The sequence below is a fragment of the Hyperoodon ampullatus genome, assembly GCF_949752795.1.
Source record: "Hyperoodon ampullatus genome assembly, chromosome: 20".
NCBI lineage: Eukaryota > Metazoa > Chordata > Mammalia > Artiodactyla > Ziphiidae > Hyperoodon > Hyperoodon ampullatus.
The window spans coordinates 12,829,987-12,852,048 of record NC_136933.1 but is presented as its reverse complement, the minus strand read 5'-3'; positions in this window follow the sequence as shown (position 1 = coordinate 12,852,048).

Sequence of the window (22,062 nt, the reverse complement as noted above, 5' to 3'; positions counted from 1 at the left end):
CAGAGTGTCTGGAGTGGAGCGAGCACAGGCGGAAGTGATAGGAGGTGAATCCTGAGAGTGGAGGGCAGGGAGTGGAGGGAGGGTTGAGTGTGGGTGCAAGGCAGGTTATTAGAGCTTTCCTGGCCATCAACCATAACATGCGCTTTTGCTCTAAGTTAAATGGGTGCCTGTGGTAAGAACAGACTGGGGAGCAAGAGAGCAAGGAGACCAGTTAGGATGCTGTTGTGTCGCCAAGGAGATGCTACTGACGGGGGCTAACAGTGGAAGGAGTGAAGGTGGACAGCGTTTTCTGACAGCCTGGATGTAGGATTTAAGAGAAAGTTCCAAGTCAAGCACGACTTCGAGGTTTTGGGTCTGACCAGCGCCAGAATGTTGCCTTTGACGGGAACGGTGGACGGCAGGCAGAGCAAGTTTGGGGGATGGGGGAAGATCAAGACTGTGATTCTGGATATTTTAAACTTGTGCTGCCCATTAGAAATTTACATGGTACTGAAGAGAGAGGTGTGGGCTGGAGAGATCCATGTGAGACTTGATATAGTGGTTGCATTTAAAGTTGGGAGTCTGGGCCCAGGGAATGATTAAGGATAGAAGATAGGTGATGGAGTTCCTGGGGCACTCCAGGATTGAGAGGTCAGGGTGACAAAGGGCCACCAGCAAAAGATGGAGATGGAGGAGCCAAGGTGGTGGGACAGAACCCAAGGGAATGTGGGGTCTGGTAGCCAAGTGAAGGGAGTGCACCAAGGTGGTGGGAGAACTCAGTTGTGTTAAAAACTGGTGAGAAGTCAAGTACCTAGAGGACCGAGAACTGGCCTTTGGATTGAACAGTGGGGGGTTCTGGTAACCTTCATAAATAAGGGCACTTCCATTGGTGTGATGGGTGATGAAAGCCCATAAGATGTAAGTTGAAGAGAAATGGGAGCAAGGAATTAGAGGCAGTGAAATAGCAAGGAGAGACAACTCTTGAAGATTTTTGCAAAGAAATATGGCTGTAGTTGGCAGGGGAAGACTTTTTTTGCTCTGTTTTTTTTTTTTTTTTTTTTTTGCGGTACGCGGGCCTCTCACTGTTGTGGTCTCTCCCGTTGCGGAGCACAGGCTCCGGACGCGCAGGCCCAGCGGCCATGGCCCACGGGCCCAGCCGCTCCGCGGCACATGGGATCCTCCCAAACCGGGGCACGAACCCGTATCCCCTGCATCGGCAGGCGGACTCTCAACCACTGCGCCACCAGGGAGGCCCTTTTGCTCTGTTTTTATTTGATTGTTATAAGAGAGAGAAATGATGCAGGACAAAGAGAGGAGTTTTCAATGCTTATTTCCTTTTCTACCGTGACTATCACTGTCTTCTTTCCTCAGGGCATTCTTCCTTAAAATGCATTTGTTTCTTGTATATCTGGCCAACACAAACTTTGGCACTTTACCAATCAGCACCTCTCTTCACAATAGGGCAAAAATGATTCAAAATGTAAAAAGAAGAATCTGTGGACAGCCTGCAGCAGGTAATGGATGAAGCACCTCAGATTTTAATAAACTTTGATTAAACATGAAAGCCCAACTTTTAAAGATTTAAAGAGTGTGTAGTTTACAATTCTAGGAAGAAAGCTTGGAAATAATGAGGATGTCTTCTCATCTGATGATCTAGAGCCATTTAGAAGGGCCCAGAAGAGTTTAACTTCTCTGGTCAAATGTAGAAGAACAGTGATTTGCTGCAGTGTAGAATTCACCTTCAGTGCTGGTGGCTGCTGTGGTCATTAGTTACCAGAAGCTGGAGATAGAATTGAAGCTTTATAGAAAGTGCCAGAGAGTGAAGACAAGTGCCTAGAATAGTCTCAGAAGGTTGCTGTTTAGAATCCTCTTCTGTGACCTTCAACAAGTCATTTAACCTTCATGCTGAACAATCCATCAAGTTCACTCTTAGATCTGAGTGTCCATGCTTCCATGTCTCTGATTTCCCAAGTTAACAATGCTCGACTCTTTGCACTCCTTAGGACACCACTGTCTTGTAATCATGGCAGGATTTTAGGAGCAGGATGTATAGTGTTTGGGTCATTTGATAAAATGTAACAAGGCTCACAGCTATTTTAAGAGCATTTTTGCATGGCTGTGGAGGGATTTCTTATCTTCTGTTCCCCTCCTCTTTTTTTTATTATTTATTTTTATTTATTTTTGGCTGTGTTGGGTCTTCGTTGCTGCGCACGGGCTTTCTCTAGTTGCAGTGAGCAGGGGCTACTCTTCGTTGCGGTGCATGGGCTTCTCATTGCAGTGGCTTCTCTTGTGCAGCACAGGCTCTAGGCGCATGAGCTTCAGTAGTTGTGGCATGTGGGCTCAGTAGTTGTGGCACTTGGGCTCTAGAGCGCAGGCTCAGTAGTTGTGGCGCACGGGCTTAGTTGCTCTGTGGCATGTGGGATCTTCCAGGACCAGGGCTTGAACCCGTGTCCCTGCATTGGCAAGTGGATTCTTAACCACTGCGCCAACAGGGAAGTCCCTTCCCTCCTCCTAAGGAAAATGAAAAATATTTTCAAGTTGAGATCTTAACAATGGAAGGGTGACTATTCGGTGACAATGTGTTTCGGAGATGCCTTGGAAAGAGGTATTTTGGAACTTTCAAAAAAGTCCTAATTTCCATTCTGCTTTCAACTTAAACATCTCAAAGTCTCAGAGCATTAGCCGTTTCCTACACCTTGGGAGTACATCTTGGATTCTGAAGCTTGAAGTTTGGAAGTGCCAATTAAAGAGTAAAGACATAAAGAATATGAAAAAATAAGAATAACTTGTGCTAATAACTATCATCAACGTTGCTTTTGTGAAAATAAATTTCACAAAGCAACATCTACCCCCGAGGGATTACTTTACTGTTCAGATATGCTAGGAACTGTGAGGGCGTTTTAATAACCTTCAACACTTAACTGATTCAGTGCTTATAATTTGATACCGGCCAAGTGCATCACAAGAGAACCCAGCAGCAGAGCCGTAAAACCTTTGATTTATGTCTTGGGGCCATCTGAAGTGAAATTGCTTTCTCTTTGTGGGCTGGAGAGAGAAAGAGACCTTATCATTGGTAGGAAAGAGATTTGAGCTTTGTAGTTTCCAAGGAAGATCAATTTTCGTTTATTAATAATATCTCATTATGTGGTCCTTAAGTGGAGGATAAATAATTCTTCCTGTATCATGGGATTCCATGGCACTTTTAAGTGCTTTTGTTAAGTGCTTTCTCATTTAGTTAGAGAAGAGTAAAGTAGCTGCTGAAGAATCTTCATTTTAAGACCTGGTGATAAATTATTGCTCCCCTGTAGCTTTTCTGGGCATATGCTTAGGGAAGGGAGGGTGGCTAAGGAAAAATGCAATTATATTCTCTTTTCATGGCTAGGAAGCACCAGTGTGAAAACTTTCTTGTAAGCTTGATTCTTAAAAAACAAAAAAGCTTTGTGGCAAGGCAGATGATTAAGAGGAAGAGTATTGAGCATGATGACCTTTCTACAATGACAGAGAAAGATGAAATTGGTTTGAAGTTAAAAAAAAAAGAGCAAAAATAAATAGAGAGATTCATTAGACAGTCTAAGGTTGCTATGGAAGGTGACTTTTTCCTTCCCTAATGATTGGAAAAATTCTTAGCCATTCTTGGAAATGGCTCAGTATGGTTACCAAGTTCTAGGGAATCTCAAAGACAGAAGGGGAAAACTAAATGATCCCTTGTGATTTCTACCGGCCCAGTGATCTAGTTTATAAACCCAGACATATGTAGATAGTATATCTAACTTTATAGAAATCTAGAAAGAATGGACTGTTAGAGAACAACCTGAATTCAATTTTCAGGTTATATAGTTTATGAGGAATGAGATTTCCTTTCTGTTGCCCTGCGTGACCCTAAGAGATTATTTATTCCAAGCCAATGGTGGCAACTTGGAGTGAATATTGGTGTCTGCCTATATTGAGAAGGATTTCTGAGGTCACATCAATTTCAGTGGGAAAAAAGGCCTTGGTTGATTAGTGATGTCAGGAGGGAGGGGTATGGGCAGTGTGTGGTGTGTCCACTATCCAGGTTCTAGATCAGAGGTTGGCAAACCTTTTCTATCAAAGGCCAGATACTAAATATTTAAGACTGGGCTTCCCTGGTGGCACAGTTGTTGGGAGTCCGCCTGCCGATGCAGGGGACACGGGTTCGTGCCCCGGTCTGGGAAGATCCCACATGCCGCGGAGCGGCTAGGCCCATCAGCCATGGCCGCTGAGCCTGCGCATCCGGAGCCTGTGCTCCGCAACAGGAGAGGCCACAACAGTGAGAGGCCCGCGTACCGCAAAAAACAAACAAACAAACAAACAAACGAAACAAAAAATATATTTAAGACTTTGCAGGGCTGGTCACTTTGCAGTATGGTCACTTACTCATTGCTGCCATTGTAGTTGCAAAAGCAGCCATCGACAGCATGAAAATCAAAACAAATGAGAGTAACTGTGTTCCAATAAAACTTTATTTACAAAAACAGGCAGCAGACCAAATTTAGCCCACGGACGGTAGTTTGCTGATTCCTATTCTATAGACTTAGCCAAGACCAGCCTGAGTCAGAGTTTCTAGCTCTCTGCTAACTCCTTCATATATTCTCAAGACACTCTCATCTTTGTTTAGATGCTTCACAGCCTAAAGTATCTATCTTGCTTTCACCGAGACTGTTTCACACAAATTTTCCCAAGGGTAAATGCTACAAAAAGGAAGAAACTTGTGTTAGAATAAAAGCTGATGCTTTGTCAAGGGAAGTATTTAGGCAGCACAACTTGAAATGCATGTGTACGTTTCTGGGGGAATTGTCAGAGCATAAAATTAGGTCTAGTTGAGAAGGAATGCAAGCCCCAAGGTAGGACTAAACTGAGACAGCAGGATGAAGAAAATTAACAGTGGGATAACTTATGAGCTTCAAAAGTACAATATTTTTCATAGGAATTAGGGCCTCCTGAGAATACTTTATGCAGTTTATTCAATCTTTATTGCTTGAGTAGATTAGAAACTCATCCTGTACAATCTGAATGAAATGACTCCAATTATAACAATATCTTCTATTATTATGCCTCGCAAATCCTGCCAGGTCACACCTGCACTGGCCTGACTCTGAACAGAGTGCCATTGTGAGCATGCTTCCTAGAAAGGAAACTTTAATCCATTCCTCGTCAAAAGGAAATTCTAGTTTCCTGCCAAGGCAGTCGTACACTGTGGCCTAAGGTTAAGCCAGTTGATAAGTTTCTATGTTACAAGGTTTGAACAATGTGGGCTGAGCTGTTGAAAATCTTCTTCCTCTAAAATTTATTAAAATGCTTGAGATTTCCAAAATTATAATCAGTCTTTAAACCACTGCATCTAAAACATGTAAAACAAGGACACAGAGTAAGAAAGAAAGTAAGAAAAGATGCTTCAGGAAAACTTTTCCTAGTTTTAGCAGAGAAAAATGGGAATAATAACATGGCTTTGGATTAGGCATGTCAGTTACAAGAAAGATGCCAAAATTCTTTTTGAAAGGGGGAAGACTTCCAATTTCATGATGAATCTGATATTCAGGGTCTTCGTTGTTACTAGTTTTATGGCCTCATCTTTCCAATCTCAATAATTCACAGTCGTGAAATAGAAATCACTCCTGATTGGAAGTGAAGGATATATTAGGAGCTAATACAGAGAACAATAAATAGTACAGGAGGTAGAGAGAATTGGACGCCATGGATATATGGCAGAGTTCAGTTTTTTACATTGTATCTCAGATGTGCGCTAAAGCTAGTATCCCTCATTTGTCTACAGTTGGGGATGGTGGGAAAAAGTCACCAGAACCCTTATTTTTGCTACTAGTAGAAAAAAAACCAAACTTATCCTTAAAGGTCTTCAGTCAGTTTAATAGTCAGATTTCTTATCAGGGCTGTTTGTTTCTTTACTCCAAAAAAGTCTCCCTTTATCTTTTTGCCGTTGCAGTTTGGCATCGCACACATAGAGAAGCCTCACAGTCTGTAGGGAGAGAGTTCCTTGGTACAAGTGCTGCGCTTCTCTGCCAGACCCTGCTGACATCTGCTTTATCCCTGGTCTCTAGGTTTTGGCATCTGTCTTTATTTCATGCCCTATTGAAGTGACTGTTGTTACTTGAGGTCTCTACTCTCTATATGATCAGAGACAGCCTTCTCTGCCCCACCCAGCTGTGATATGAGCCCACCTTGGTTCTGGTTAGCCTACAGCTTCTGAGTCCTAACCAAGACCTCTCTCCAGCCCCTGCCTGGGGCTACTGACACAGGATATGATCAGAAGCTATAAGGACTTAGGGTGCAAAGTAGGTAGACCAGTATATTTGATACCATGTTCAAATTTGGTTTTTCCAGACCCTGAGGGTGGATGAGCCTTCTTCAGTTGAGGAGAACTTGGAGGGGCAGGGAAGTTGCAGGCAGGTAAACAGGATCAGGGACATAGCTGCCCAAGTGTTATTTTATTAAATTGCCTCAGAGGCTGCCTACAGCCCCCAGAAACTCTGTTACACCGTAGTATTTGATTGACATATGAATATAAGAGCTGGAAGGGATCCATTCATTTACATGTTCATTTCTAATGAATGAATATTTATTGATTCTCTATTATTTGCCTGCATTGGGTGCTGAGGATACATTGGTGAAAAAAAATAGAGCAAGTTGAAGGAAGGGTTGTGTTCTTGAAAGAAGAGTTAGACAAATACAGATACTCATGGAGCTGTGATAGGGGTTTGTGTGTAGAAGCACATAGGAGGGGCACCCAGTTAATCTAGTCTGGGGGGGCATGGAAGGCTTTTAGCTGGTATAACCTTCTCACTTTACAGTGGAAGAGCAGAAAGGTAAAGTGAATTATTCCACATCACCTAAAACATTGTCTTACGTCTTCTGCAGCGAGAACATTATCCTCTAGGTGATGCTAGGGGCTTGGTTAGGCAAAGCCTGGCAAAGCTCTAGATGGCACCAACAACCCCACCTCCTACCTTCATCTGGGTATCGCTGCACAAAATCTCCTCTCCTCTCAAGGAATGACTGGCATGTGATTACTTCTACATTTGCAAGGCTGCCTTCTTGCTTGTCTTATAAAAGACGGTGGGGTTTTAGGGGGACAGGGGACCCCTCCTGGAGCCCAACCCATGTCATGTCCTGCCCTCCACATAACCTCTCCTCGGGATGCTGACAATTTGGAGGACTGTGTGCCTAGTCTTATACACCCCGTGCTTGTAAGTTTCCCTGATAAAGTCACACCTGACTTGTGCTTTTCTCTATCCTTCCATGCTTACATGTGCATCTTCCATAGCATTCAGCACATAGGCAAATGTTCAGGATCAACCTCTGAACAGGTGTGTAAGCAAAGCAGCACAGATCCAGAATTAGATAAGCACTGCTCGGTGTTATCCACAGATGGGAAAGTTGAGGATTGTGGCACTCCTTCCATCTGGTAACCTCTGTTAGGAAATTAAATAAACTACAAGTATGCGCTAAGTGTTCTGGTCAGCTTAGGTGAGAAGAAAAAGTAAAAGATGTAACACATATTCTCTTGGAATGCAAAAGCTATTTAGTGGAACAACCATGTAGTGCTGGAAACAGGAGACCCATGATTAAATTTCAGTTCTGCCACTCGGAGTTTGTCACTTAACGTTTTGACATCTTTGAAAATTGGCTAATATTAAGAATATTTAAAGTTGTTGTGCTAACTGAATAAAAAACAAACTAACATAGCAGCATAACACAGAGCCTGGAACAGAACTAGTGCTTTGTAAATGTTTACCAAATTCAGAACACTAACACATACGCATTAATAGTAAAGAACCCCAAACAGCACAAAAGACAGCATACAATCAAGTGCTAAATTGTGTGGAACACAGTGGAGGAAGTCATGAAGGGTTATTCACAAGTGGGCTTGATGAAAAATTAGTTGTCACGTTGGGGTAATGAATTTCACATGGATTCAGTCAGGCTGCAGCCATTTGGATGCCGACTCCATAATTTTAGTTTTACATCAGGTAAAAAGTATTTACATTTTTCCTGATTTTAAAAGCAATATGGACACATTGTAGAATATATGAGCAATACAGAAATGTTTAAAATCAAATCAACTATAAAATTCATTTCTAGAGATAACCATTATAATATTTTAAAAATGTATACATATTTTGTATGTATCCTGCTTTTTATATCCTGCTTGTTTTTTACTTACATTGTATGGTGAGAAATTTCTCATTTCTTTTAAAATTATTGAAAAACTACACTTTTAATAGATGTGAAACACAGTATTTCATTTATGGATGTGCTATATTGTATTAATTATTCTCTTGTTCTGTTAGAAATGTTTCTTTTCTTTTTTCTCTTTTTTGTTAGGGGGTTACATCTCTGAGATTCAGTCTTTGCCAGTATTTGAGATCATTTCCGTAGACTAGAATCCTAGAGGTAGAATTGAATTATCAGTCAAAGTGTATGAACATTTTAAGATTCTTAATATGAATTTCCAAATTGCTTTCCAGAAAAGTTGTACCAGTGCATATCTATTAGATGCAATTTATGAGCAAGCCACACCCTCACATGGAAGGGTAATTATTATTTTTAAATTGGCGATTTGGTAGATGAAAAGTAGTATTTAAAAATGTATGTTTCCTTGGTTTAGAATGAGACTGAATATTTTTTTCTTAATTTTCTTTACCCCTTTAAATATTAAGGTAGTACTGCTTTATTTTTGATTTGTGACTTATATTTACATAACAACCCATTTAAATTTTAAAAAGGATTCTCTGCTGTATATTTTTAAATTTGTCAATAAACTATAAAATGTTATCTTTTGAGACTCAAGACAAGATTATACTACTTTTATTTTCTCGAGCCAAAGGTAGAATTTATTTTTATAACATAAGATTTGGTCTAGTTTATTTTTATCACTATTTTCTTTACATTTTTGATATAATAAATAAAATGTATAAATACATATGATATATTGGGTGTTTATATAAAATATAATGTATATATTTACACTGTATATATAAACAAATATATACATTATTGACAATGTTCATTTCCAAACAAGATTTATAACCATTAATTATTTAAACTTATTTTAAAACAGTAACATGGGCAGTTTATTTTATGTCTTCCTTTTCTTTACCCATGAATAATAACACAGGGGAATATTTCTTAGATTAAAACATTTTCCTGCCAAAATTATGTTGACATGGCTCTGTTGAAATCTGGTATTTATTTCATAAAAGTCTGAGGCCAATTTGATTTTTATTTCTTTTCAGATAACCTTTTTTCTAAAAATCTGGATACTTGACATATTTCTTCCTGTTTACCAATAATTATGAAATATCTGGATGTGGGTCTTTTTCTCATTAATTTTTCTTAATATTTGATGAGCCCTTTGCATCTATATACTTTGTATTTTTTTTCTCAGATGTTTTTCCCTCAGAGTTTTTAATACCCATTATTGGCTTATGGGGTTCTAGAGGTCCACTTTTTTTTTTTTTTTTGCTGCACCACGCAGCATGTGGGATCTCAGTTCCCTAACCAGGGGTCGAATCTGTGCCCCCTGCAGTGGAAGCACAGAGTCTTAACCATTGAGGATGTCCCCCTCTAATTTTCACTCTTAACAGCAAGTTTCTGGGAGCTTCTGCTCTAGGATTGCATTCTTCCTGTGTGGATGGGAAACTCCACCTCAAAGCTTTTAGGGACGTGTTTCTTGACAGCACAGGGGCAGGTACTTGGGCAGAGCAGGCCACTGAGGCAGGATCCAGTGGAAGTCTCAAACTCCAAGTCCTCTGTGAACTGTTGTCTAACCATCCTCCGTGCAGGAGGTAATGGGCAGATGGCGGTGGCAGGGACATTCTGGGCTCTGTGTGGGAATGGGCAGGACATGAACACAGGGACATCGGAGCCCGTTTCCTAGAAAGGGGCAGACCAAGGAGCGGGGGGGACGATCTGAAGTGTCTGGTTCCAGGGACTCAGTGGAGACCAAGAATGAGATCCAAGAAAAAGTTTTGCCTAGTGAGTTGATAAAAGGGAGTGATACGTTAAAGAGGCAGAGGCCAGTCCTGGATTAAAAGTATACCTGGCCAGTACACCTTAGGTGATGATGGGGATGCCCTGTAGCTGAGCTGCTCAGTATGGCAGCCACCAGCCACTGTGGCTATCGAGTACTAAGGAATTTGATTTTAAATTTCATTTAATTTTAGTAACTTTAAATTTAAATATCACATGTAACTAGTGGCTACAGTGTTGGACAGTGCAGCTCTTAGAGTGGCTTCTGCTGACCAGGAGGGGAGCCATGGAGGCTGCAGGGTCAGCTTTAATACCATCACCTCCCTAGACAGTGAAAATTCCTCCCGTAGTTGGCAATTGATTGATTGTCAGCCTCATTATTTTATATTCAGAAGTTTTATCATTTTCTGTGTCTTCATAGGTATTTTGGTGGAAATTTGGGAATTATTGCATGGAGGAATATTAAATACCATTTTAGAGCATGAGTCTACCATATTTTCCCTCCCTCCCTCCTTCCTTCTTCTCTGCTATAATTTTGCAAAAAATGGTAAGAATCCTTCGGCCAAAATTTTATAAACACCTTTTGTTCCACTTCCTTCCACTTTGGGCCCTTTGGGAATAAACTTTTTGTTAGGTATAGGAAAATAGTTCAAGGGCTTTTTTTTTTTTTTTTTTTTTTTTTAATGGCAGGTGGATGGGATGGCACATAAATTCTTTCAAGTTCTCAGTTCAGTGCTTTTCTTCTTGGCTCTGATAATTTTTACTGTGTTATCTTGGGTAGTCTTCACAGTATTATCTTCCTTATAGATATTTTAAAATGAAAGAAAATTTGAATTTCTATGTTTCCCATGACAGGAAAGAGTTTTTAGGGAAGTCACTTCATTACAAACTCATCCACTAATTGGTTAAGTGATTAATTAAGTAATCAATAAACATGGTGAACTTCTTTTTTATGCAGGTCTTTGTGCTCATTCCTCTGGAAGAGAAAAAGGGTATAAAGTGATAGATGAACAATCTGAAGGCTCCTTTAAATTTTTTCTCGGTTGAACTAAAGTCCAGGAAAGATAAAAATTAAATAACACTTGGTTATGTAGTAAGTATATTGACTTTACAGAAAAAGAAATGTGGTTATATGAAATTTGGACAACCCTAGAGAATCTGGGACCTATGGTTTTTATGTGCTTTGAAACAGTTCTTGCAGTTGATATTATAGCTGAGGAAATAAGATATCTGCAAAAATGTAGCCTGCTCAAGGAGCAATGCTGATTAATTTTTTTAAATTAAAAATTAATAGTTTTTTGTCATTTTTGAGACTGGTTTACACAAACAAACACACAAAAAACTTCCTGAGTAAGCCTTCACCTTCTCTTCTTTATAATTTTGTCTCACTTGCAGCTTCAATTTCTTTTATGAAAGTGAGATCTGGATTAATCAGAATGAGTGATACATTGAATCCTTACCTTCTACACACACGTATTGTATCTACCACATGCCAGGCAGTGGGCTACGTGCTGATCAGGGGACAAGATGCCCTTCACCTGGGCAATTCTGCAAAAGCTGAGGACAGATGTACACTTGACACAGTGGAGTATGCTACAGAGAGAGAATGAAGAACGAGGGACTTGTTGCAACAGGGCTAACGGGTTATTCTGAAGTGCAGTTGGCAAGCTTTGGTGTCATTTTTTTAAGTCCTCAAAAGACCTTTATTTTATTTTTTCTGCTTGTGCCTTGGTAAGCCTTAGCATCAAATTGAAACAATTTTATGTTTCCAGAAAGGAGTGAATGAAAGACAAGGAGACCCTTAAAGGTCAAAGACTCCAATACTCTCTTCCCTACCACTGTGACATGTCAGTTACAGAATGGTTGAAAAGTTTTGCTTTGACTGTAGCTTTCTCTGTGCAGACAGTCAGTTGTGCCTCTAAAGCTCTTGGAAACAATACGATTTTTTTTTTCCAGAAAAAGGGAAACAGTCTTGCTAACCAACACTTTTTTTTTTTTTGGCCAATATTGATTTTTGTTTTTTAAAACATCTTTATTGGAGTATAATTGCTTTACAATGGTGTGTTAGTTTCTGCTGTACAACAAAGCCAATATTGATTTATCAGTAGATCCATGTGTCTTCTCTTCAACATCCCTGATGGAAAGTCCAGGTTATTTGTAAGAAGACAGCAGAGAAGGAGGGAGAAGTAGAGTGCAGATCAAAATGCTTCCGAAAGAAAGGAGGTGCAAGGAAGATTCTATACAACCTCAGCATCTTCCAGTTTTGGTGAATTGAGATTCCCTGTATTTTTTTATTCTCCTTCTCCTAGTTATGGCAGAGAGAGGATGCAAATGACTGGCTTATTTCTACAGAACTATGAGGAGTAGTGTAATTCAAAGCAGAGGAAGGTGATTGGTTTAGGGTCAGCATATGGCAGGGCTGGTGGATGCTGGGGTGGGAAGTCGTCATAGAGGGATGACCTCTCACGCATCAAACACTGAGAAAGATGCCAAAACGTGAGTTAACTGCAAGGGTTCTGGAATGCAAGTGGAGACTCACATTCTATTCTCGGTCCTAGGATTAATTCTGTGAGGCTGGTCGATGTCACAATAACTTGTCCTGTCTCTGGTGCCTAAGGCTATGGAATAGAGTTATTGGACATGTCACTCCATTTTCCTGTTACACTTGCTGTTTCTTTCTGGCTTTAACTGGCCTCACTCAAAGTTTTCTGCTCTCCAAAGCAGTGTCAGGAGGCTCTTTCTTCTAGAGTGGTCACTTATTGAACCACTCTGGGTATCCATAGGCTGACCAGTGACCCATGTCAGGATTTTAGATGGAGGAATCTTCACAGAGACGATAATTGTCAGCTGAGACAAATGGTCTTGATCTCTCAGATATTTGAACCAGTGAATCCACAGGGATGTTTTTAGTTGATGATGGTTGTTGGAACTGAAATGACTGGTAATCATGCTGATGTGGTCTCTCCTTGAGATGGTTGTTTGAAACCGAAAGAACCTAATCTAGATTAAGTATTATAGAGATATAGTAAAAATTGATTCGATTTCTGTCTTTTAGTTTCTGCATTGGTCAGTGAAATTGCTCACTTTTTTCTTTCTTTTATGGAGTTTTCCCTGGGGACTCAGTATTTTTGATCAGGACTTTATGCTCTTAAAAATGATTGAGGGGGCTTCCCTAGTGACACAGTGGTTAAGAATCCTCCCACCAATGCAGGAGACACGGGTTCGATCCCTGGTCCGGGAAGATCCCACGTGCCGTGGAGCAACAAAGCCCATGCGCCACAACTACTGAGCCTGCGCTCTAGACCCCGCGAGCTACAACTACTGAGCCTGCGTGCCACAACTACTGAGCCCGTGTGCCACAACTACTGAAGCCCGCACGCCTAGAGCCCATGCTCTGCAATAAGAGAAGCCACCGCAATGAGAAGCCCATGCACTCCAACGAAGAGTAGCCCCTGCTCGCTGCAACAAGAAAAAGCCCGCATGCAGCAACAAAGACCCAATACAGCAAAAAATAAAAACAAACAAATAAATAAATTTATTTAAAAAAAAGATTGAGGAGTTTCTGTTTACATGGGTTATGTCTATCAATATTTACTGTATTAAATTAAAACTGATAATTGAAAAATATTTTTTTATTACTATATTTAAAAATAATAAGTGCACTATCTGCTAATATAAATAACATTTACTTTATGGTAAAAAAAACTATACTTTCCAGGAAAATAAACTAGCGAATAGAGCCCCATCATTTTATTTTTGCAAATCTTCTAGATGTTTGACTTAATAGGAGACAACTGGATTGTCACATATATATTCAATCTGTTGCCGTATGTTCTTTTGATTGAAGTATATGGAGAAAATCCAGCTGTACACAACCTGGAGGTACAAAAAAGGAGAATTTTAATAGTCGTTTCAGATAGTTGTGGTATTCTGCTTTGATAGTATTTCAAAATTTGACAAATGAGAATTTCTTAAAGATTAATTGCAAAATGGACTCTAAAACCATATCAATGGACTTTTAATACTCTGTTATATTAAAATCCATTAGTCTATATTACACTTTGAATAGATCTTTTACCCATACATGATTTTGTAACATTATGTCTTGGTCATTTGTTGAAAATATTGATTTACTGAGTTATTTGGATCTTCAAAATGTACATTTCATTATAAAATATGAAAAAGTCACATTCATGAATATCAACACTGACCTCATCAGAAAAGTCTTTAAGGTCAAGGTCATTATGATGGACACATTTTCCACAATTCCAATTTTTGCTGGAAAGCTACAGTTTTATCATCAGGAAAAAATGCAGTCCATTTTCCTCAAAGCAACAGGCTTACTTCATTCATTTTTGAGAAAAAGTTTTGCAAAATACTCAAGTCTAAATAACCATTGTTTGTCTGTCAGTCATTCTTTCTAGTACATGTGATATTTCGGAAAGAAGTAGCTGGTTTCAGTTGCAACTTAATTGCAAAAGTGCTTTTCCTCAAGACTACCATTGCAGTAGATATGCAGCAGAAGAGCTTTATGGGTACTTACCATTTTGGCACATAGAGTATTAAAGAGTGTACTCAAGGGTTGAGATATAATAAGATTAAGAGTATTGCTTCATCAAGGACATTCTTAAGTGGAATTGGCTTTTTTTTTTTTTTTCCAAATGCATTTTGATAAAGAGTACAATGGACGTTGGTACAGTTTGACACCACTCTCTGTCTTGGTTTATTGTAAAGCACCAACATTGTTATCCACCATTGCTTTTATACCCTCAGTGCAAATGTCAACACAATGAAAAAGGCAAATAATGCCTTAGTTTTTTTTTTAATACAATATTTATTTATTTATTTTTGGCTGTGTTGGGTCTTCGTTGCTGCGCGTGGGCTTTCTCTAGTTGTGGCGAGCGGGGGCTACTCTTTGTTGTGGTGTGCAGGCTTCTCATGGTGGTGGCTTCTTTTGTTGCGGAGCATGGGCTCTAGGCGCACGGGCTTCAGTAGTTGTGGCTCGCTGGCTGTAGAGTGCAGGCTCAGTAGTTGTGGTACACGGGCTTAGTTGCTCCGTGGCTTGTGGGATCTTCCCAGACCAGGTCTTGAACCCGTGTCCCCTGCATTGGTGGGCGGATTCTTAACCACTGTGCCACCAGGGAAGTCCCAAAATCTTGGTTTTATTATGAAAATAGCTTTGACCCTGTGGATTCCCTGTACGTGTTTCACAAAGTCCCTGAAAGTCTCCTGGGAACCATAGGGCTCTGTGGACCACACATTGAGAACTGCTGCCCTAGAGGGTAGGTATAGGTTTTAGCACACTGACCCTTAAGCTTTTGTGTTTGCATCACACTTTCAGTTACTGGAGATTGGGTGACAAGAGTGAAGGTATTAAAAAGCAAACACTTTTTTATTCAAAAGCACCTTATTGAAAAGTTAAAAGAGATGCTAAGAGCCTAAGTAGACTTCCTTGAGTATTTTCTGTTTCGATCTTCCCTAAACTCTACTGTGTAATTTTAAGTAACTATCATGTCAGGTGTTCCAGGGTATATGGCATCATAAACTTAGGAGAAAGATTGTCCCCCAGTGAGAGAAACAGAATCAACCTCACACAGATACATATATTTCAGATTCATTCAGTTTATGCTTTGGGGAATTAGAAGAAAAGAGTGTAGAATTACAGAGTATGTGATCTTTGTGTTATAGATGAATTAGTAGAAAAAGTAAATGATTAGAATAAGTAGGTAAATAGTCACAGTGCAGTGAAGGAAAACGTTCTCTAAATTCTAGGGGGTCTTAAAGCCTAAGAATGAACTGTAAAAATCTGGATGGATAGTTAAGATTTGGAGAGGAAGGAAGATTAACTTAAGCTCGTTAATTAGTGCGTGCTTGTTAAATTCACAATGTTGGTGAAAAAAGAAGGCTTTAAAGTAACACCTTATGGGAAAATGCCATCACAACAATGTATTCATAGAGAAAAATGTCAAATATGTGGAGAATCTTAACATTCTGTATAAAACAATGACTTATTTTAATGTATGTGATTGAATCTAGACCATGGAAATGGTCATTTTCGGGGTTTGTTTTTAAAGATAAAAGATCCTTCAAGTGACATCCATTCTAATAAAAGAATCAATTAAGTTTATTTTTAGATCTTCCCCAAACCATGGAGTGTGACATTCATACAAAGTTATCTCTACCTTCACTCTGAAAATAGAAGATATTTTTGGAGAAGTCTTATTTCACAATAATATTTTATGTGAGAATATTGCAGCCTATTTGTATACTTTGCTCCATAGTAAAGTGTTGTTTCCTAATACTTTTTTCAGTATAGTTATATAAAATTCTCCATTTTTTTTCCATCCAAGGAACTGCTACAATCCACAATGGCCTCCATATCTTAAGTATTTCTCATACCATTAGAAGTGATGGCACACAATATTAAAGAGAATGATATAGAATATACTAGTAGACACTTAAGTGAAAAAAGTTTTGTGTGTATGCTCAGTAATTATTTATACATATATATGTTAATAATGCATAGAATAAGAAGATACACACACATAGAATGTTAACAGTGGTTTTCTCTAAGAGTTGGCAAAGGTGGTGGTTTATGATTACAGAGAACTTTCACTTTTTACTCTTTAATTTCTGTGATATTTTATTTTTTCCCAGCAAGTGTGTATCCCTTCAAAAATCAGGAAAAGGCATATAGAAAATAAAAATAAAAGTAACATTGCATTTTGTTTAGAGTAGAAAGTTTGGAAAGCCGGAAGTAGAAGGAAGAAAGGAAAAATCTTAAGTTGGAAAGATAAGACATATAAAAATAACTAGAATTCAGGGTTGTAGAGTCACCCATTTGTTGTATTCTAGGACTCACCTTGGCATCAGAAACTATTTCTAACTCGTAAGATTAGAAATAACCTTTTGTACCTTATAGTCAGAGTGCCAGGTACAAATTTCACTCCCAGATTATTTTTCTGTCCTTTTGAATGAATAAAGGTGTAAATCCAGGATGGAAAAGTCAAATGCTCTGAGAGGTTTCCATGTCTACCGTTGGTAAACATTTTGTTTACCTCAGTTTGGAAACACACTCTGAAATCAGTTGGGGTCAGGGGGACACCACCGCCACCCACTGTAAATGGAAAAAACCGTCTGATTTCTGAGAATCTCTTTGCCTTATAGGGCAATGTCATCTTCTTTCCCACGGTCAGGGTGGCAGGTAGGGACAAAATGTCTAAAAAGCCTTCATCTGCACAGAGGTAAGAGAAGAAAGTGCCTCTGAGCATTATTTGCCAAATCATCTTAACATAGCCTCCCATAGGAAAGTGTTCTGGCCTTCTTCAAAACTGGGGGCAGGAGGAGGCATAAACAGGAAAGGACATTGAGAGACCCTGGGTCCAGCCTGAGAGACTGTACTCACCTGGGAAGCAGGTTTTCCATTCCCTGGTCAAATCGTTGAAGGAAGAGGGGTTACTTTCTCAGAACATTTTGTCTGTGATGGAGGTGGCTGCATATTCCAATTTCCCCAGGACAGTCCCTTTAGCTCCTGTTTCCTTGTCATAATTATTAACAGTTTCCTCTTTTACTCAGAAGCATCCTGAAAGATAAACCATACGGCACTCTTATGGCTAAACTATTGAGGAAAATATCTTCAGGGATGTGGCAAACTGTTGATTGGTTGGCAAAATGGTCCTTTTGTCACCTTCCATTACAGAGGCCAGGAAAGTGAAATACTTTTGCAGCCTCCTTGCAGCTAGGATGGGCCCTGTTACACAGTTTTGGCCAACGAGAACTTTCTGGGAATGTTTACAAGTCTATTGGTACTGACTTCTCATCTTCCTTTTCTGAGTATGGACATGATACCTGAAGTTGCAACAGTCATCTTGAAACTGAGTAAAAGGTCAAGGAGCTCTTAGAGACCCAAGCCCAAACAGCATCGAGTGGCTGATCTTATATCAGCAGTCAGTTAATTCCGAGAACAGATTACAGCTGTTTCTTTCAGTTACTTTCAGTTGTGTTTTCTGTTACTTGCAGCTAAAATCACCCCCACTTTACACAATGGGTTATTTTCTTTCCTGCCTTTAGATTACTCAATCAGGTGTGTTAGGCCTGGAAAACAACCGTTCTTTTTGGCAGGCAGCTTACTGCCCTTTGGTGACATCAAAGCAATCCTTTTAATGTCTCCCATTTACAGGCACTGTGTCCAAATACTGACACGTGAAATGATTGAAAGAGCAAAGAAGGAGTGTGCAGAGTGAGAATGAGGGGAACTGGAGGGAAGCAACAAGTTTATCTTCTTTTATCAGAGGTAGTTCTTATTTTGGAAACACAGCATTTACTTTCTGAGAACTCCAAGGACTGTGCATTTGGCAAGGACTGTTCATTTTTCATCTTCATCACTCATGTCTTAAGGGAGGGAAAAGATAAATCTGACTGTCATCAAGGATACATGTGGAGCTGAGGGCCATAGTGATTAAGTCCTCTCCAAAGACCCACTGGGAAGCCTCAGCTCAGGAGATAGAGGTAACCTACTGATGTCTTTTTTTTTTTTTCCTAGGCATCAAAAGATCCCAGATTATCTTGTGTTAATGAGAGTGGTATAAGAAGGCTAAGGTACTTCTTAAAGTCCCCGCATTGTGCTGGCTGGATGGTAAGGTCCTGGTTCTCTGATAATTACTACTTGAAGGAGATAGGGATTTTATTGCGGCGCTACTGAGGAAGCAAAATTCCAATCATAGAAACGCTGAAGCAATTTAAGTGTGGCAAACTAACCCCAAATAAAATTCACTTGAACTTTGCCAGGAATAGGAATGTTATTTTCTTGAAGCTTAAAGGGAGAGAAAAGTAATATGGGAAACAGACAATCCTTTGAAAGGTTCTCCTTTGCCTGTATAATGTTCATATTTCCACTGAGTCCAACAGTATGGTAGTTAAAAAAAATCTATTTATTTTATTCTATGTTTTTCCAAAGGGTTCCTTCCATCTCTTTACTAGTTCCTTTTCTTAACCCACATTGAGAACCTGACAGGAAGTTATCAGTGCTTCTACCAAGTCTGGTCCAGCTCCCACAACATTCCCTGCCAAAACCAAGCCAAAATGATTCCAGAATACATTTTATGAGACTAAACCAGTGTCTTTCTGTTCACATATGACAGCTGGAGTCTGGCTTTGATGACTGATCAGCAAAACAGACAGAACTCACATTTTTGTCAGCTTTTCTTTTTAACCTGAAAGCTAGATGGACACTAAAAGAGATGATTCTACGTTTTGGTGGGGAGAGTACGTTAATCTAGATACACAGTTCATTCCCCTACCTATAGAAAGGAGGTTAGATCTCCAAATGGCCTATTTTTTTCCATGAAATTTGCTCTAAACAATGGATGTATATACCTAAATTTTTTCAAATCTGGTCACAGGGGGTACAGCCCTTTTAGCCCAAATCTCTTCTGGAGCCATCTTCCACTAGCTAACTTTTCTTTTCAGGAAAAGTTAAGAATCACTGAGTTTTAAAATCTACTTTACAGGCCTAAGCAGCACCTTCCTATGAGAATCTGTTTTTCTGCTTGGTTGGAGCAGAATGAACCATTTACAAGTTTGGATATCCTCTGTTTAGGCTGAGGCCGGGGGCGTACTATAGATGCTAGCCCACGAAGATTACAAATGGAATTTGCCAGGCAGTATCTAACCCAGTACCAGAATGGAGCAGGCCTCCCACAAGGGTGAAATTAGGGTCTGTTTCAACAGCAAGTCCAATAGAGACAAGGAAATAAATTATTCCAGTTTTGCTCCAGGGTGAAGCAAACGTTTGTTTCATTGATTTTTGCAGAGTGGAAGGTGGTTTTCTACAATTTTGCAGTTTCTACAGCAAGTTTCTAATAGTAGCTGCATATCTATAAATCCTCTGTTCTTTGGAAGGTAATTATTCTTTATATGGCAGATTGGAGTTCTATTAGATTATCATTGTGACATCAACAAATAGTGACACGATTTCTTAATACAAAGGACCCATTTGGTAAATTTTCCAAGACATTTGCTCTCTGAGGACCTAAAGATTCTTTATCAGTTTGTTTATGTTAAATCGAATTTGCATGGTTGTGCGGTAGGTAGCCATCTTCCTCAAATTGTAGAGATAGGGACAAGCAATATATGTGGAAAGAGAAATCAAATTTTCTTAGGCAATTGGTTTTACTTGTATCTGCCCATTCTATCAGCTTATTTTCTAAAGTATTTGCCTTTGTTTTTGTATCTTGCCTTTTGAGTTTCTAATGGAAATTAGGAGTAGGTAGAAGACTGATGTTGAGTTGATTAATGATAATAAAAGTTCAGATTTACTGTCAAATGGTGGAGGAAGGGGTCAAAAGACTAATAGAAGTGGGGATGTGATAGTGGGTTAACCATTAAGGCCAGAAAATTCAATACCTGACAGTATTCTGTGGGAGAGTCCAGAAGACACTCAGTTTTCTCAAGTAATAATGAATCACTGAGAAGCTCAGAAGCTCTGTAGACCGGGTGGACAGTAGATGATGTTGTAGAACTGGGCTCCTGATAGTAATGGGGGTGATAAAAATCTGCACTATTAGAGTCTAGGTGGCAGTATAACCGTCAGAATAGAGATACAAACAGCTCACAATAAGTGGCAAAATCAGAGTTGCAGCCAGGGGTCTCAATCTGCAGACAGCTATGAAGATGCTGAATGGGAACAGTGTTCTTAGAGGCAAGACAGATGGGAGCCAACAAGGATACAATCAGAATAAACCAAGGATGGATGCCCAGGAAGCTAAGGGCAAGCACCCCAACAAGACGCAAGATCCATTGTTTAGTTTTGGGATCTAGGCCAGTTCTCATACTCAAGACCCATTGATTGAAGGGGAGGCCAAAGCCCTATGAAGAAGGACCCTGCAACCCCATGCCACATTTAATCCGTAGTAATTCTCTGCATCTTCCCCCAAATGGACTTATAGACATTTACTAGGATAACTTGCGTTGGGGACAGAGTCTGATTCTCATTGGTGCTTGGAGACCCGGTGTCACAATGACCTCCTTGGGCAGTGAATGGAGTCTTGGCTCAGAACTGGCTTACTGTGAGTCCACGTGGTCCATGGGCCCACACAGATGTTATTTCATTGATCCCCCAATGTATAATTCAAAGGAACAGAGTTGACAGTTGGCAGAACTCTGACATTGGTTCATTGTTATGGGGTAAGACATCTCATAGAAGAGAAGGCCAATTGGAAGTCTTTAAACCTTACCTCTCCTCCCAGTTCCCTAGCCCTAGCCCGGATAGTAAATCAAAATAAAGCCTATATCCTGGGGGGAATATTAATGCCACTCTTTCAAATACTTAATGAATGTAGGGGTGGTGGTCCTGCTAAATCCCCATTTAATTCCCTAGTCTGACCCCTACAGAAACTAAATGATTCACACTGAATGACCGTCAACTACTGCAAAAAACCAAGTAGTAACCTCAATTGCAGCTGCTCTGCTGGGTGTAGTATTTTTTGGGGCGAGCAGATTAACACAACCTCTGACATGTGGTATGCAGACATTTATCTAGCAAATGGGCTATTTCCCATCCCTCTTCGAAAGGAGTCTGAGAAGCAGTTTGCATTCACATGAGACAGAGAAGAGTATAGATTTAGTTAGGGTCTTCCCCCAGGTCAGTATTATTAACTCTTCCACCTTCAGTCACCAAAGTCCAAAGGAATCTGTCTCATCTGGCCATCTGTAGAACATCACTTTCATCCATTATATGGATGACATGGTAATTGAACCAGATAAGCAAGAAGTGACAAGTACTTGAAAAGACACGTGCTCCAGAGGGTGTGTGATAAACCTATGAAAATTCATGGACCCTCAGTGAAGTTTGTGGGGATCCAGAGTTTTAGGGCATACTGTGACATCTCATCCAAAATAAAAGACACGTTGCCTCTCACATCCCCCACTGCTAAGAAAGAAGCACAATACTTGGTAAGCTTCTTTGATTTCTGGAGGCAATACATTCCATATTTGGGAATACTGCTCTATTCCTTGTATTGAAAAACATAGGAAACTGCCAGTTTTGAGTCTAGGAGAGTCTGCAGCAGGTTTAGGCTA